Source organism: Centropristis striata, chromosome 3 (genome assembly GCF_030273125.1).
Source record: "Centropristis striata isolate RG_2023a ecotype Rhode Island chromosome 3, C.striata_1.0, whole genome shotgun sequence".
Taxonomy (NCBI): domain Eukaryota; kingdom Metazoa; phylum Chordata; class Actinopteri; order Perciformes; family Serranidae; genus Centropristis; species Centropristis striata.
The window spans coordinates 20,335,314-20,351,951 of NC_081519.1; positions in this window are offsets into that span (position 1 = coordinate 20,335,314).

A 16,638-nucleotide genomic window follows, 5' to 3' on the forward strand; every position below is an offset into this window, starting at 1 on the left:
TCACAAGATAAACAGTTAGCCCTCGTCCATTATTTATGAGAGGTGAGTAGCCGAGTTTGAACAGCATGACATTAAGGTGATGAAACAAATCAGAGGTGCGATACACTGAAAGAATTTTGAATAATTTTATGTGATCCAAAAGAGGATGACAGTCATGCTAATCATGTTTGTGGAAAACTGCAAAATTTCATTCCAGGAGACTCACAGAAAGTGGGAGTCGCTGTCAGATTGTTGGTTTACCAACAATACAAAACTGTTCAGACTGAATCTGACTGCATCTATTGTGTCAAAAAGCACTTTGTTTGAAGCACACAGCAGCCATGAATACAAATAACTCCAGAGGGCTGCTCGGTGTCTGACAGTAGAAGATTGAGGTTGTACTGCTTCTAGGCATGAATGTGTAAAAACTGAGTAATGTCTAGTGTTTGGAGAACTCACAGTTTCAATCTCTGCAGCAGCCAATATGCCCATCATACATCCTCATTCATCACAATTATGTCCTTATCCGCACCACTTGATTTAGGTCCAATGCCAATGTTGCTAATATATTAAATTCATGAGAATGGGATGGACATGAGGTCACAGCTTCCTTGTTGGTCAAGCACCAAAATTTAATAAGTTCTTTTGACAGCCCAAGTGGACATCTGTGCCAACTTTGAAGAGATTCTCTCAAGCTGTTTTTGAGATATCAAATTCACAAGAATGGGATAGACACAAGGTCACAGTGACCTTGACCTTTGACCTTTGACCACACAAATCCTATCAGTTCATCCTTGAGTCCAAGTTGTTGTTTGCGCCAAATTTAAATAAATTACCTCAAGACTTTCCTGAGATGTTGTATGCACAAAAGTTGGATGGGCATGAGGTCACGGTGACCTTGACCTTTGACCACCAAAAATCCAGTCAGTCCATCATTGAGTCCAAGTGGACATTTGCACCAAATTTGAGGAAATTCCTCAATGTGTTCTTGAGATATTCATTCATGAAAATGGGATGGATAAAATGTCACAATGCCCTTGACCTTTGACCTCAAAATCTAATATTTTTATCCTTGAGTTCAAGTGGACGTTTATGCCTAATTTGAAAAAATTCCCACAAGGTGTCCTTGAGATATTGCGGTCACAGAATGGGATGGATGAACGGCCAAACCCAAAGCATAAAGCCTCTAGTCACAGCTGTTGCTGGCTTGGAGGCTTGAGAGATGGTAATTCGACCATCCGTATAACAGAAGCATACTGGCAGCTTAAGGGTAAGGAGCGTGGATGGTGATCCGGTGAGTAGCGAGTCAGACTTTCATGCAGACAGTTTGAATTCCACCACAGACCTGCAGTTACCATTTGCCTTTTATTAACCATAACCACAAACTTTCCCTGACCTCACCCGAGTCTTCTGGTTGCCTGACACTAACCATACCTTAGCCATAGTTTATTTGTCATAACCACAGCTTTACCCTTTCAGTATGCTCGAAACAAACTAGTTTGTACAACATGTCATCTGGCCAGGTCTGAAGGAAAAAGGGTTTAAAGTTGTTCCAATCAGCTACGCTCAAGACTGAGGTGAAAAGCTGGCTGCCACAGAGGAGGAGAGCCATTGCTCTTTTGAATAATGTGTGTGTGTGTGTGTGTGTGTGTGTGTGTGTGTGTGCGCGTGTGTGTCTAACCAATCTAACCAAACTACTTGGTTAGATTGAGGAAAAGATAACACTTTGGGTTAAATATGTATGTGATGTAGTTCTGTGCCTAATATAAAATAATGCAACATTGACTTTTAGCTCCACATGGGACCCAAACAGCAGTCTCCTGGTCAAAGGTACAGTGTTTGTTACTTTGGCCACTAAAGGTCGCCACCTAACAATAAGCGTAATTATGGATCGTAGTATGCTGCTTGTACAAACAACCTTTGGGGTTGTTTTTTGTGGAGGTCACACTCAAAAAGACACATGTGAATGTCAGAAATGAAAGCCAAGCAAGTTCTTTTTATTTGAAAATATAATATGATATCAGAAACTGAGACAAATTAAATCATTAAATCCTAATACTTTCTGTGCAGTGATCATAGTACATGAGGGATTAAACTGTTCACAAGCAGGATTTAATTTTCATCGTCAATGACTCTGCAGACAGGCAGCACAAAAACAAATGAAATATGAAAGCCTGAGCAGTAAAAGACTAGAAACTGGAGTGTGTTGCAATTAAACTGTGTGAAGAATAAATCTGTTCAAGATCTTAAACACAAGTCCTGTCGCCTCAAGTACTTCAGTTTGTCATACGCATCCAACATTTGACCTGAATCTCAAAACTCCTCTGCAATTTCACCAGAAGAGCCCACTGTGTAATTTCAATATGCCACTGAATCATTTCTGTGGGCACACAAAAAGATGCTGTGCCACGTATCTGCCTGGTGAGCACAACCACCCAGGAAAGGAGGGATGAAATCAGTTTCTCAGAATCTCTGTCTGGGGCCATTTTGCTCTGTTTACTCATTCCTCGAAAACATTCAGAAACTGAGGAGTGGAGATAAGATGGAGAGAGCGGGGCAGAAGTGGGAGAATTGGCTGCTAAAAAGGCAGCGGGACAGTAGATTGAGGATACTCTCTCTCTATTTCTCTCTCTCTCTGGCACTGATCCATACGCACAGAGGAGAAAAGTGACTTATGATTAATCATCTTCTACAGAATTCCCCAATAACATTCCCCAATCGATACGCCTCCCATGCCAAGAGAGAAAACACAGCGCTTATGAATAAGACTTTAAATGATATAAAGCCTTCTTTTGCCTATCTGAATCCCAATTTTTTTTTTGGCTTTTGTTCAGTATAAGTCTCCAATGGTTTCTACCTCCTATGCTTACTAATTACACTGTTTATTTATTCCTTGCAGTGATGCTGCTTTTGTCAATTAGAAGACAAGTCGTCTTTCAGCTTTGTCTTGACCAAAACCAAGTCACTTTTACTCATGCACTGCAACCCTGAACTTATCCAGATATTACCTGGATCAGCAGTATATGAGAATGCAAATTTGCAACATTACCTTACCAGCTTCTCAGTGCAAAGTCCAACATGAGAGCACTGTTGTTTGGAGAAATGGAGAATTCTATTTCTATAGCCCTTTTCATACTGAGTTTCTGCAGAAGTGCTGTAAACAAAGCTCTGCCGTCACTACACCTTAGGACATTTATACTGATTCAACAACGGGATAATATTGGTGTCCCCAGTCTGTGAATTCACATTGCAATCCGGCATTGTGAAACATCGACAGTGGCGTGTACAATAAGTGATGGCAGTGGCGAGTGCATTGATGGCAGAAGAACTGACCGTTGTGCTGTTTCTTGCTTTTGAGATTCTACATAATCAAGCAAAGTTGTTCTGCATTTTGCTTAACATGATTCCATTACTGTCAAACTTAAGTGAGAGCTGCATTTAAAAATGCAATGCAGAGGGTGGTCTGTAGCGTAGTGGGTTACACAGGCGCCCCATGTATAGAGGCTACAGTCCTCGCTGTGGTGGAGCCGGGTTCGAATCCGGCCTGAGCTCCCTTTGCCGCATGTCCTCCCCTCTGTCACCCCCTTTCTATCTGTCTCTCACTTACAATAAAGCATGTAAAATGCCAAAAAAATAATCTTTAAAAAAAAAAAAAAAAAAAAAAAAAAAATGCGATGCAGAGCAGAAATTCGACGTCACGCTCAACATCACATATTTTTTCGTGACCGCTGGTTCACATTGATCCCAAACAGTCTCACCAAGTTAACACCTCTGTCATGACCTCTGAATGCGGTACAGAGCCAGGATCACATGGTCCCCCCATTACGCCTCTTGAACGTTCAGATTGAAAGTGAAACATTGCAGAGGCACACATATCGCGGCTTGAAACGGCAGTCTGAACAAGCCTTAGGCCTATGTCAGTTAACATACGATTAAGTTAAAGCATTCACTGCGCTCACCACTCTTCTGCTTGCTCTCCTCAGACAGAGTGCAGAGAATGTGGTGCTCTGAAGAACTGATGAGTGTGTTCCAACACTGCTCCAGATTTACGAACAGTCCAGTTTGTGGCAGAGTGCATTCTGGCGGTCAGGGTGACGATTTATTATAGCATCCATAGTTATGTTGGTAATGTAAAGAACGTGTTGCACAAAGTTAAGTGACCTTACTATACATATAACAGTGCTGACTTTTGTTTTCACATGGGACTGGAACCCTGGTCTCCTGGGTGAACGTTTTGGGTTTGTTTAACCATTGAATGGCTGATAACAACCTACAGGACCTGCTAGAAGGTGGAGCAGGCTACTCGCCCATACTTATGGGATGAGAACCGCTGATAAGCGCCATTCAATTGCGTGATAACATGCAAAATCAGGCGCAATTACTGTACATTTACGTCACTCATGGTTCCTCCTCAGCACCCACTCTACAGGGTTTAAAAAGTCACTTAAAGTGGTGTTCTTATACCCACGATCATTCCTAGAATGCCTGAAAACGCCTAATTTTCCATGACTAGACCTACTTCACCTTTCACCTGCAGATTAGGAGCTGCCTCTGTTTTGCTATGTCTCTCTTTATCAAACTGCATTTATCAAAACCAACAGAACAGCTTTGGCTCTTTTTTTGTGTGTAGATTTATTGCTTTTACAACGACCTGCCGTCTAGTTTCAAAGAGCCCTCCTGTAATGTTAAACAAATTTACTCTTCTAACAGGCACATAACAGCCCTCCAACTGCTCTCTCAGTACTCTTCACAGTGATGTTTGCTTTTCAGCTTAAGTGTTCATGGATTTCCAATAAAAAATGTACAGTAGAAGACCCTCTCGAAAAAAAAAAGCCTCATGGACAAATGTGATAAAGACAAGTTATTCACACTTCTGCTAAAAAAAATAAATTTTGACGTAAAATCACATGATGATTAATGGTGATGTTGAATAAGAGGATTGATTTCATTACATAATTAATTTTCACTCCTTTTTGTGGACTCTCTCTCTCTCTTGCATATATACCCATGCACACACAGACTGTCACTTACTCCCTCTATGTCTCTGTCTTTCTCACACACACTCACAGCCGTCTTCATTTCCATGTCCATGGCTATGCTGAATGTCTGGAGTCTGTGCCCGTTCTTGTGTGTCTGTGCATGTTTGTGTGAGTTTATGTGTGCTCATTGTCCAGTGGTCAAGCCCCGGCGGAGCTGTGTGGGATGTGTGGAAGCGTCTTCGGCGGATTGGAGGGAGACGGGGGGGAGAGCGGTTGAGGACACTGTTTCCTTCAGCGGTGGAATGTCTTCATGCGTGTTCCTGTTTGGAGAGGCTGCTCACGGCTCCCAGAAGTTGGCAGGAAACCACATGCTGCTTACACTGGGGCCGATAAGGAGGAGGAGGAGGCGAGAGGAGAGCCGAGGGAGGAGAAGAAGTGGGGTTGTAGTGGGGAAGGGAGGGAGGGCGGGAGGGAAGGGTGCTTTAGTAAACCTTCAGGAAGGTAGATTATCCCATGAAATGCTGGCAGAGCTTCAGCCTTTGTGCATGTCTGTGTGTGTGTGTGTGTGTGTATGAGCGTGTGTGTGTGTGTGTGTGTGTGTGTGTGTGTGTATGAGCGTGTGTGTGTGTGTGTGTGTGTGTGTGGAGTAGAGAATGAGAGTGTGTGACAAAAAAGCAGCTCCTTCAGCTCTCTCAGCAGTGGAGAGTTTCAATGAATCCGGGGCAGGCTCCACAAAGGGCTGCAGAACAAAAGGCCTGCAAGCTGAGAATGTGCAGCGTAGAGGCATGGCCCAATCTCACGCTTTGTTAACTCTCAAACATAACACTGAATAAAGACTGAGACAATCACGGCTCACTTGTCAATTACCTGCCTGTTGATTACAAATCTGACAGCTCAACACCTCACGCTGTAGGATTCATACATGACTACCGCTGTTGCCTCTTGCAGGATGACTGGGTGCCACTTTTTCTTGAAGCTCGCTTTTCAGGAATTATAACTGTGTTGCAATTCTGAGAATGCCTTGGAGCATTTAAGCAGATAAATCTGTTTTTCATTTGCAAAAGTTATGTTTTGTGGGGAGATTAGTATCAAGCAAAGAATCAGTTATATGGAGCAAACAAAATACATTTTAGGCTCAATGATGGGTAGTTTATGAGACGCTATGCTTCTGGGGGCAGTTATGCAAAAGTCCCAACCACCTCACCTTCATAGAAGCAAGACACACAGAGTTTAAAGTTGTTGAGCCTCTTTCTGTTTTTGTTTGTGTCTCTGAGTCGCTTCACATCTCTCTTGGGTTTCCATGTCTCTTTGTAGTTGCTTTGTGTCTCTTTGTGGTCATATTGTGTCGTTTTGCAGCTCTTTTGTGTCACCTTGTAATCATTTTGGTCTTTTGTAGTTTTTCTTTTTGTTTGTTTTTGTCTGTGGATGTTTTTTGCCTTTTTTGTAATTGTTTTGAATCTCATAATTGTTTTGCATCTCTTTGTAAATGCTTTGAGCCTCTTTATGGTCATTTTGTGTCTTTTCGTAGTTGATGTTAGTCTTTTTGTGGTCTCTTTGTGTCTGTTTTGCATCACTTTGTGATGTTTTGGCGTCTTTGTAGTCTTTTTGTGTCTCTTTGTAGTTGTTTTGTTTCCATCTGTATTTGTGTAAGTCTATTGTTGAATTTCGTTTTGTCTGTAGTTCTTTTGCATCTCCTAGTTGTGTCTCTTCGTAGTTACTTTGTGTCACTTGTGGTCATTTGTTGTCTCTTTGTAGTTGTTTTGATTCGTTGTGCAGTTGCTTTGTGTCTCTTTGTAGTTGTTTGTCACTTTTCATTTCAGTGTTTGTTACAACTGCTCAACTTAAATTCTTCTTTGCCTGGTAATAATTCCAAACTATTATTAATGTACTTGAATTTTTTTTTTTGTTAAAATATCATCCCATGCTCAGAAATACGACCCAAATACAATTACATAGTTTAGCTTCTGAACTCAATATAACATTACACTTCATCAGACAGTTTATTATCGTGAATTAAATGAGATAATGAACCTAATCGTCATGCATAAAGAGACGTGACAAATCAGAGTGGATAAAGGGGTCGTCATGGGTCACCAATTTCTACTTCGCAACGCTGCTTTTTAAGAAAGTGGATGGACCAAGGAAAATGGCAAAGACACACATTTAGGTCTACTTTTGGATCATGCTTCTCAAAATGTATGAGCCTTTTTGAACCCCATACAACACAACTGCATTGGCCAAGCCCTACATGTCCAACCAGAGTCTATAGTAATTCCCACAAGTGCACACACACAATCCAGAGGATTATAAATCACAAGCACTTGGGAAAGGTTTCAGCTGACTACGGCTGATGTTTATGGTTTTCTATGACTGGATCCAGCTGTTTGGAGCCGCACAATGCTCAGAGAGGCGCAGTCAATTTGGCAGATTAGCGTATTGACAGATGGTGCGCCATCCATCCAGCAATCAATATGTTTTATTTTAATCCCTTCAAATATTTACTCAAGAATCTGGACACAGAACGCCTCTCTCCCCAGGCTCCAGTGGCTATTATACAGTATCTCCGCCTTCCCATTACACCTCCTCCCCCTTTTTCCCTCCTCCTTCTCCCTCCGTCTTTTCTCTCTCCCGCTAGGAATGACTTTCTGGCCATCCGCGCAAAAGCAACACTCTCCCCTTCCCTGAGAAAGTGCAATGGGATATGCTCCCCCCCTCCTCAAGTAGGGCAGCCAAATCGAGCAATCAGACAAGACATCCATCACTATCCTGTGGGGTGGAGTAAATGACCTTGATGTAGTCTTCACACTCAATTTCAGATACCCTTGGGCTCCATTATGAGGATATTTAAGCAGCGAGAGCTCGGCCGGCCTTCACATTTGATTCTTACGATACTAGATAGATAAGTGTGTGATGCGGCGCGGAGAAAAAGAGTAATACGGGAGGTACAGGGGAGGGGCGGGGCGGGGTGAGATGGAGAGGGTGAGTCAGCAGGTGATGAAAGCACGGCAGAAAATTAAGATGGAGTAAGAGGGCACCTGGAGATGAGAAGAGGAGATGGTTGGAAATAGCTGGAAGAGCGAGCAGGAAGAAGGTGCTCTGGATGGAAGAGGATAAATTGCTTTTCAAGGACTTTATCACCCCCCGCCTGGAACAGACTCTACCTCAAAAACCAACAGCACTCCAGGCAGAGTAGACACAATATAAGAGTCGTTTTCAGACAAGAGGAAAAAAAGATCTCAAGAGTGATCCATCATGAGTGAATTTAAGCATCTGTGAATGTAAAAGCCTGCTGCTCTCTGTCTCTTTTCTATGAGCTTTGTGAAGAGGAGAGCCAGTCGCCCCCGACCCCCCTCCCTTCCACTCTCTCCGCTGGCTGATGGGAGAAAAAAAAAGAAAGTGTGCACACATGAGTGCTCACCAGTGAATACATGTTTGTATCCCGACAACACACAGAGGAATCTGGTCCATTTTGACAGAGTTTTGATGTAAAGTGATTCAGACAATGGTTTCCTTTTATTTTCACTTTCTGCCTTTGATTGAGTGTGTGTTCTTCCTTCCCTTCCTACCAGTCAGGAGGAATGAGGCGTTTTAGCACAGCAGCCACGCACGCCGCTCCCCCGGGAGTTCATTTGAGAAACACCACCTGCAGGTTTGAGTGGCATCATTAACAAAGGTCAGATGTGCTCACTGTGAAATTATACACACATGAATTTCTCATTGACTTGTTAATACACCTGATTTCCTTGCCCAGGGTGACAGTTTGCCCTTTGCTGTCTTCCAGGGGGAGAGTTAGACGAGAGTGCACCACGTGGGCGCCATGCATTTGATTTAATTAAGAGGCTGCTGATAGCACTTTACGCTTGAGTTAAACAAGCATGTAAATAAAATCAACATCATTAACGAACCAAGCGGCAAAACAAATCAATACAGGTTTTCAGAGCGTACAGGGGCATGTTCGTTGCTGTCTGAAGCTGCATGTTCTTGTCGAGGCAAATATAATCTTTTTTGATTCAACATAATCTCACAATTTTATTGTAATATTTATTCTAAGCCAAAAGGTCAAGAGATGCAAACTTTTTTTCTTTATGTGTATAGCCATTAAAACAGGGTCCTGTTGTTCAGTTAGAATGAATCCATGTTAATGTGATATTTTATACTTTTAAATAGAGTTAGACGTTTGATTGGTAATCTAGCACACAGTTGTCCTGCATAACAGTCACTATTAAATAATATGTTATTGTAAAAACAACTGTGAATTAACTCCAATTTTAGAAGTTTGAGTAGTCTGTTGCTTACAAAGCCTTATATATTATAGTTGCTGAGAGATCAAGACGTAAACAGACGTATACAGTGACGTTATGATGTGGCTCAAGTCTTTGGAAAAGCAAACAGGTTCTGAGGTCGAAAAGGGGTAAGGGGTAATATATTACAATGCTCTTAATGACATTGGGAGGATTACCAGGTATAATGTTTAACATTATCTCCAAATTAGTGTTTACTGTGCTAACATTTCCTAAATAGCTTTAAAGACAAAGTACAGCTGAGGTTAATGGGATCGTCATTAGTTCTGCAAGTATTTGGTCATAAACCAAAAGAAATTAAAATTTTTGACTTGAATACAACGCTAGATGAAAAATTAATCCTGAGGGGGACATAAATGTAAATGCACATTTTATGACTATCCACCCTTTTCTAAAACCACAAATGTCAGCCTGCTGGTGGCACTAGAAAGTGATTTGAATTTAATTCTATGATCAACATGAATATCAAATTCCATAGTAATCCATCTGCTAGTCATGACATTTCAATATCTAAAGGATTCATGCTGTTGGGACCATTAAGGTCTGTACAGATCATGTCAATCCAAAAGCAATTGAGATATTATCGTCTGGACCCATGTGGTGGACTGACTGACAGACCAATAAACCTACAGTGCCTCATTGTCCATTGAGCATGGATAAAAAATCGGATTTGTGTCAGATCATCAATAATCAAATCAAGCTAACCTTGTTAACCAAGTTCAGCATTCCTGCAGTGGCTCCTCACACTGGTTTAATACAGGGGAAACACACCATGTTTCTCCGCTATAGCTTATCACCAGAGAGGTCAAGAAGCACTTCCAGACAAATCCTACATGTGCATCTCTCTAATAGTCCCACATAGCCTGAACAATTTGTGGTCATAACATTGTGAGAAGGGCTGTCATGTGAGGAGAAACACACCATTAAGAGTTAAGCAGCTGTGTCAGATCAGACTTTCACACAGCCCACTGCTTTGTCATGTCAGAGAAGGTTGCGGCTTGTCCTTGTCCACTGAAGCGAGTGTTTGCACAGTGGAAACAAGCCCAGGGCAGGTTATGTGTGCTGCACTCATCCATGTAACTGTAACATATAAAATACTACACGGTGCTTTTACTTCTCTCGCCTTGTGAGCAAGTGTTACATGCTCATGTAGCTGAGATGTAATCACTGTAACACAGTGGAACCAGGACAGATGCAGCAGCAATGTGTGTCATCACAACAACGCTTGTGTTGAGCATGTGAAATATGACTCTTCCTGCAGATGACAGATTCTCACATGGGAGAAAACTGTATAATTACTAGACGTCACAACACTATTGTAGTTTTAGAGCAGTTTTAAAACACTTTCGCTAATACAGGATTGAGAGCTGTGTTGGAAATCTCCTAGCAACTAGGCTTAAGGCATCTAGGAGTTGTGGTTCAAGTCAGGTCAGGGATCATTAGGGTCAGGATTATGGTCAGTCCACTCAGGTTTCCTGGAGGGAAACTGACCCAGACTAAGCCCCCCAAGCTGCAACCTCCATGTCTGAAAAGTGAAGCTAATGCAGAAGTGCTGTAAACTGCATTCTTTCTAATGGCCAGCAGGGGGTGACTCCACTGGCTACAAAAAGAAGTCTGATTGTATAGAAGTCTATGAGAAAATGACCCTACTTTTCACTTGATTTATTACCTCAATAAAGATTTTCCTATTCAGTTTATGGTCTTAGTCATTATATGGTCGCAGTGTTTGCTTTAGGGTGCGACTATCTTGCGATTGACAAGTCACCAACATGGTAACCAGGACAGAAGTTTAGCAATCTGTATCCATGGCACTGTGTAATAGCTGTGAACTTGGTCATGGGTCTTGTCTGTATTTGTCTTAGAACTGTTCTTTCACAAGGTTTTTTGAGTTTATGAAAGTTAATTTTAACATTTTAATCAACTGAAAATGTATTGTTCAGCATTCGGTTGTACTAAGTGACTAGGGTTGCCAACTCCCCGAAAATAAATAAATAAGGGTCCTCACCTCATTGGCAGGGCCAGCTGACCCAATTGCCTTCAACCATCCTGGCGAGGTGAAATTTTTTTAGCCCCTTTTTTGTGAGTGAAATGATTTTTTAACGATTTGACTCGAACCTGAATTGAATTAGATGCATATTTTTGTGTGACATGAATACATGGAAAACAAATTATTATCCAGCAATTCACTTTAAAATGCAGCATGTATGCAATTGAATGGCCATTTTGGAAGATAATGGCATTCCATAATTCCAAATTGGTTCAGTAAAAAGGCATGAAATTCATGTCATGAACACATGGGGACCTGGTTTTCAAGAATGCACTGGAGTTTGTTTATAACAATTTGATGTACTTATTTTATTGGAGCAACATGAATACAATTGAATAACTATTTTGGAGGCATGCAGCTGCATGACAAACGGGCTACTGTAACGTGCAATATAATTGCGAACTAAAATTTAAAGTGCAGATGGCGTGACCGCGTCGTGTCAGGAGCAATGGGCCTTCAACATGGTGACCAGATAATGGGTTAGATCACTTTGTGTTCTTCTAGAGGTAGATATAGATTTCTTAAGAACTAGACAAGCAGCCTGCCTTCATAGTTATAGTATGTCATAAAGCTCACACTATGTCACTGTGGCTCAACCTTAAAGAATGAATAAAACATTCATGTCCACAATGAAAATCAATAGTCAATGTAGTTATATAAAGTGGGGCGAGGGAAACAAATCGGGAAGAAGTGAGCTATAGTCTGTTCACAGTGTGATTCTCATCAACTAAAAAGTCCCCATTAACTTGATTTAATGGAACAAAATACTCAAATAACAAACATGGAGATAATATGTAATAATGTTGCCAGACAAACAGACAAATCAATAGCTTACAAGCTGACAGCAGCACAGCATACTTTCCCTATTAGGTTCTAAATAGACATCATCTCACAGTTTGGAATATGACAAGATGCTCGTTTTCTCTCAAAACTGGTGTCCAGAATCAAGGTCTGTTCTCGATTAGAGCCTGTCACGATGCCTTCTGTCACATGCGTGCATACTCCAACAGGCTGGATTGTTGTGAGGCTAGTGCCAAGATGTACATTTCCAAGAATGAGACTATTGGCACTAGACTCTCTGCTATATGTTGCTCTCTCTGTCTCTCTCTCTGTCTCTCTGTCTCTCTGTCTCTCTCTCTCTCTCTCTCTCTCTCTCTCTCTCTCTCTCTCTCTCTCTCTCTCTCCCTCTCACCCTGAGATGAATACTGAGAATGAACTACTTTCTTTTTTATTCACAGCTGCTGTTAAACCTCCTGAGAGGGGTCAGAGTGAATGCTGAACACTTGTCGAGCTCCTTGACATGTATGCAGTAAAGTGAGGTCAGCTATTCAAAAGATCTAGAGTTAGACTGGTGTTGCACCTTAAACCGTGGAAAAAAAAGAAACTGCACACACCAAGCAAAAGAGTAGGTAAGGTCATTAGATAGTCTTGAGCACATCTTTTCAAGGGTAAGATGAGTTAATTGATACTACTCTTGTGTCTGTATGTAACAGGGTAGACCTGTATCAGTACTAGATTTGGTGCATTTTGTGTGACACTGGTGGTGGATTGTGTGGTTCATGTGTGGGTGTGGCTTTACAGAGTGAGTGAGTGTGTGTGTGTGTGTGTGTGTGTGTGTGCGCGCGCACTGATTTCATGGTGATGAGCTAACCTCATGCCAAATATACAGCTAAAAACTTTATATTTGGCGGTTATAAAGATTAGAAGCAAGGGGTAACCGTAAGCTCTGCTCTGTTCAAATGCTAAAGGGAAATCTGCATACCAGCCCCTCAATAATTAGCCTGCTTTATGTTGTTTATATAATCCATAAGAAAAAAACAGAATGTAGAAACAACAGGTTGTGGTTTTTTGGGGAGTTACATGCTGTTTGCCATACATCCAGCCTTTAGGCTAAGCTAAGCTAACGGCTTGCAAGCTCTAGCTTTAAATTTAGTGTACAGGTGTGCGAGTGATGTCAATATTGTCATCAAACTCAAACTCAAACATCAAAAAATGGATATAAACTGTATTTCCTAAAATGTTGTATTCTTTCAATGCCACTCACCATGTGGGACATATCTGCCTACATATCAGTTCATAAATTACTCTCGCCAAGGAGGTAATGTGTGTTAGTTGGTTTGTCTGTTTTTCAGCAATATTACAGAAAAACAGTTGGCCTAATTTTCATGAAACTTGGTGGAAGGAACCCATTAAATTGCAAATTATTTTCCACTTTCATTAATACACAAGCCAATTGCAGAAACATGTTGAACCCATTTCACAATCCACATGCATGGGTACCAGTAATCCTGGGGTAGCCTAGCCTGCACTTGTATTTTCTCAAATTTCATACAAAAACAGTCATTATGGAGCACTCAGGGACAGAGGTGTCATGGGAGAACCGGTACAATTATAACGCTGTCACAATTGTAACACTGCTTTTTTGGTGTGGCTATGGAAACACATGTCATGCAAGTTACTATACTCACAACCAAAAGTTAATTGTCTGCAATAAGCTCTTAATATTAGGGGAAAATAATTCAACTTTACGCTTCACAAGAACAAGCAATAAAATTGATCGTGAAGTTTGCGCTTGGAGGTCTGGGATCCCCTGTGGCCTTGTAGTTCACTTAATTACATAATTTGCATATATGGTTAATTTGTGGTGATTAAGTGCAACAGTTGGCAGGACACCATATTTTACTTCTTGTCAACAACATAAAACATTATCCCACTGCACTACAGGTTAAAATAAATGAGAGGAGTAGTTTGTTCAGAATATTAACGCTTGTATTGAACTCCATTTGACCCATTGAGGCATTATCTCATATTTCTGGACACTTTAAGAAGGTCGTGTTTCTCCTGAGATTCACAGCACGACATGCAGTGTGTCCTGACATAACCCCCGGGCTGAGGTGAGGGGTGGGAGCGAGTGTGCATGGTTTGTCGACACACAAGTAAATCCATGAGTGATGCTAACATCCCACAGATGTGTGAAGGCTGGAGTCTCTTGACTCAACCGCAGAGATGAATGTTGTGTGGGTGGGCGCCCTCATTGATTTTTGTGTTGGAGAGATTAGTGCACGTTGAGGTTACACACCAAGGGTTGGGATACATTAAAGAGGAACACACACTTTTAGCCTGTGTGCAAATCCCGCTCTGCCATCCACCCTGCCTCTCTGTTCACCAAGATCAGAGGATCCAGAGGCTGGACCAGGCTGCAAACAGATGTATTACCAAATTTTTGCAACTCAAGTCTTTTGATCTAATGGTGGATGTTAATGTTATTCAACTGAGGAAAATATGGGATCAAATAAATGCACATGTTTTTAATTCAAATAAAGTTATTTGAATAAATTCTAGATTTTTTTCCAGTTTTGGTCTAGTGTTTACTGACAATTAATGTTGTCTGTTACTCGGGGTCCTTGGGTTAAACTCAAGCAGCATGCTAGTACAGACATGCCTCAAACCTGCACACTTACTAATGGAGCGGCTTTACAGGTAACAAAAAGAAGTCCAATAGTATGAGAGTCTATGAGAAAATGTGCCTTAGTCTCACTTGATTTATTAGTTCACTAAACATTTTCCTAATGAGTTAATGTTCTCAATTGCTTGGTGCTTTAAACAAACTACTTCTTACAAAGTGTTGACAAAGGAACAGTGTTTCTATCTCTTCCAAATGTCCATTATCATAGATGTCACTTGGTTGTACAAGCAAGTGAAGAGAATAGTAGTAGTGCTATGACTGAAAAAGGAGAACACGATCCAAGCACTGGGTGGGCACGCTTGTCAGATTGTCAGCTGGTAAAGTTACAAATCTTGTCAGGCACAGCTCCCAATTCTGATGTCGTAAATGTGTGTGAGCTGGATTATTACTATGCTTGATGCATACTGACACCTTTATAGTATATGACACTGATTGATCATAACAGCAGCCTAAGCTTTATTCGCATTTGAGGACCAAACCTTGAAGAAAAGCAACCTCCGTACAGTAAATGTATAAAATGTACAAAAAACCCTCCTTTTTTCAAACCTCCAAAAACCTGGGAAAACAACCTGTCTTCCAATCCATAAAACCACATAGGTTACTGTTCCAAACATAACACTCGCAGTTATAAACACATGGTTAAGGTTATAAACAGATGCAGTTTGGTTAGGTTTAGGCAGTAAAACACTCAAGATACGCCTCAAACATACTTATTTTAACCCAAACCATGATCTCTAAACCATAAGTTAAGTACGCAAGTTAACCTACATTATTTATGAGTTTACTTACCTAAATAAGTTTAAATATCACAGCGATGACTTTTAGTTAACAATTGAGAGACAACCTGCAAACCGGCAGACCATGTAGCTCTTGGTACTACATCACTAGTGGCATGATCTATTTGAAAACTGTGAGCACCGTTTTGCTAGGATTTCTGGGATGAACAACATATTACCCAGCAGCAAACTGTAAATAGGCCTGCCATAGTAAAAAGGCAGTGTGCTTGCTTACACAATAGGGTGGCTCAACGCACCATTGTTTGTGTTTTAAATAAACATTCACGCCTCTGACTTTCAGAGAGATCAAAGTCTCAACTTACAGGTATTCCATAGTCATCCTGTGCCATTCAGACTGGCTCAAGGTCAGTTAAAGCAGCCACACTGCCAGGGTTCAGAGGTCAACAGCCCTTAAGACCAACCTTATCAACAGTTATCCAAAGTGCAAGCTGCTGGTAATCTGATAGCTTCCTCTGTCTTTTAAAGTGTAGAGTCACTCAGCTCACAGCCAGCCTGCAGATAGTTTTATTCCACATTATCAGTTCTTATCTGATCTGACACTGTTCCCATAGCTCGGCACAGCATTAACATACAACATGCGTATTCTGCTGCTCTGATGTCAGGAAAATCCACTGAGCTGCCAGTCACGTTGCGGCAGATGTCGATGGCAGAGCCGAGACACCACATTCTGTAAACCTAATGACACTTTAGTCATTTTCTGCTTTTTACTCCTTGTTAACACGCTCACTGGAATGTTTCATTAGCCCCAAGTCTGGTTCTTTGATGAGAATCAGCAGAAGTCTTTCCAAGAAACTAGAAAGACATTGTGGGGAGGAAGTTCAGAGAGCCTCCTTTTTAAAGTCGTGCTACATTGACAGTGATTTTCCACCCCCCTCCTCTCCTTCTTTCCTATTTTCTCCCCCTAAACCCCCATGCTTTACCCTCTCCGTTGATGCCGTGTGTCAGCTGGGAGGCACGCCGCTGAACCATGCAGATGTAATCTACACCTCTCCGTGCCAGAGAACAGCGATTGAATCGCGGCAGGCAGCCGATCCGTGACAAGCTGACAGGATCGGCATAACGACACATG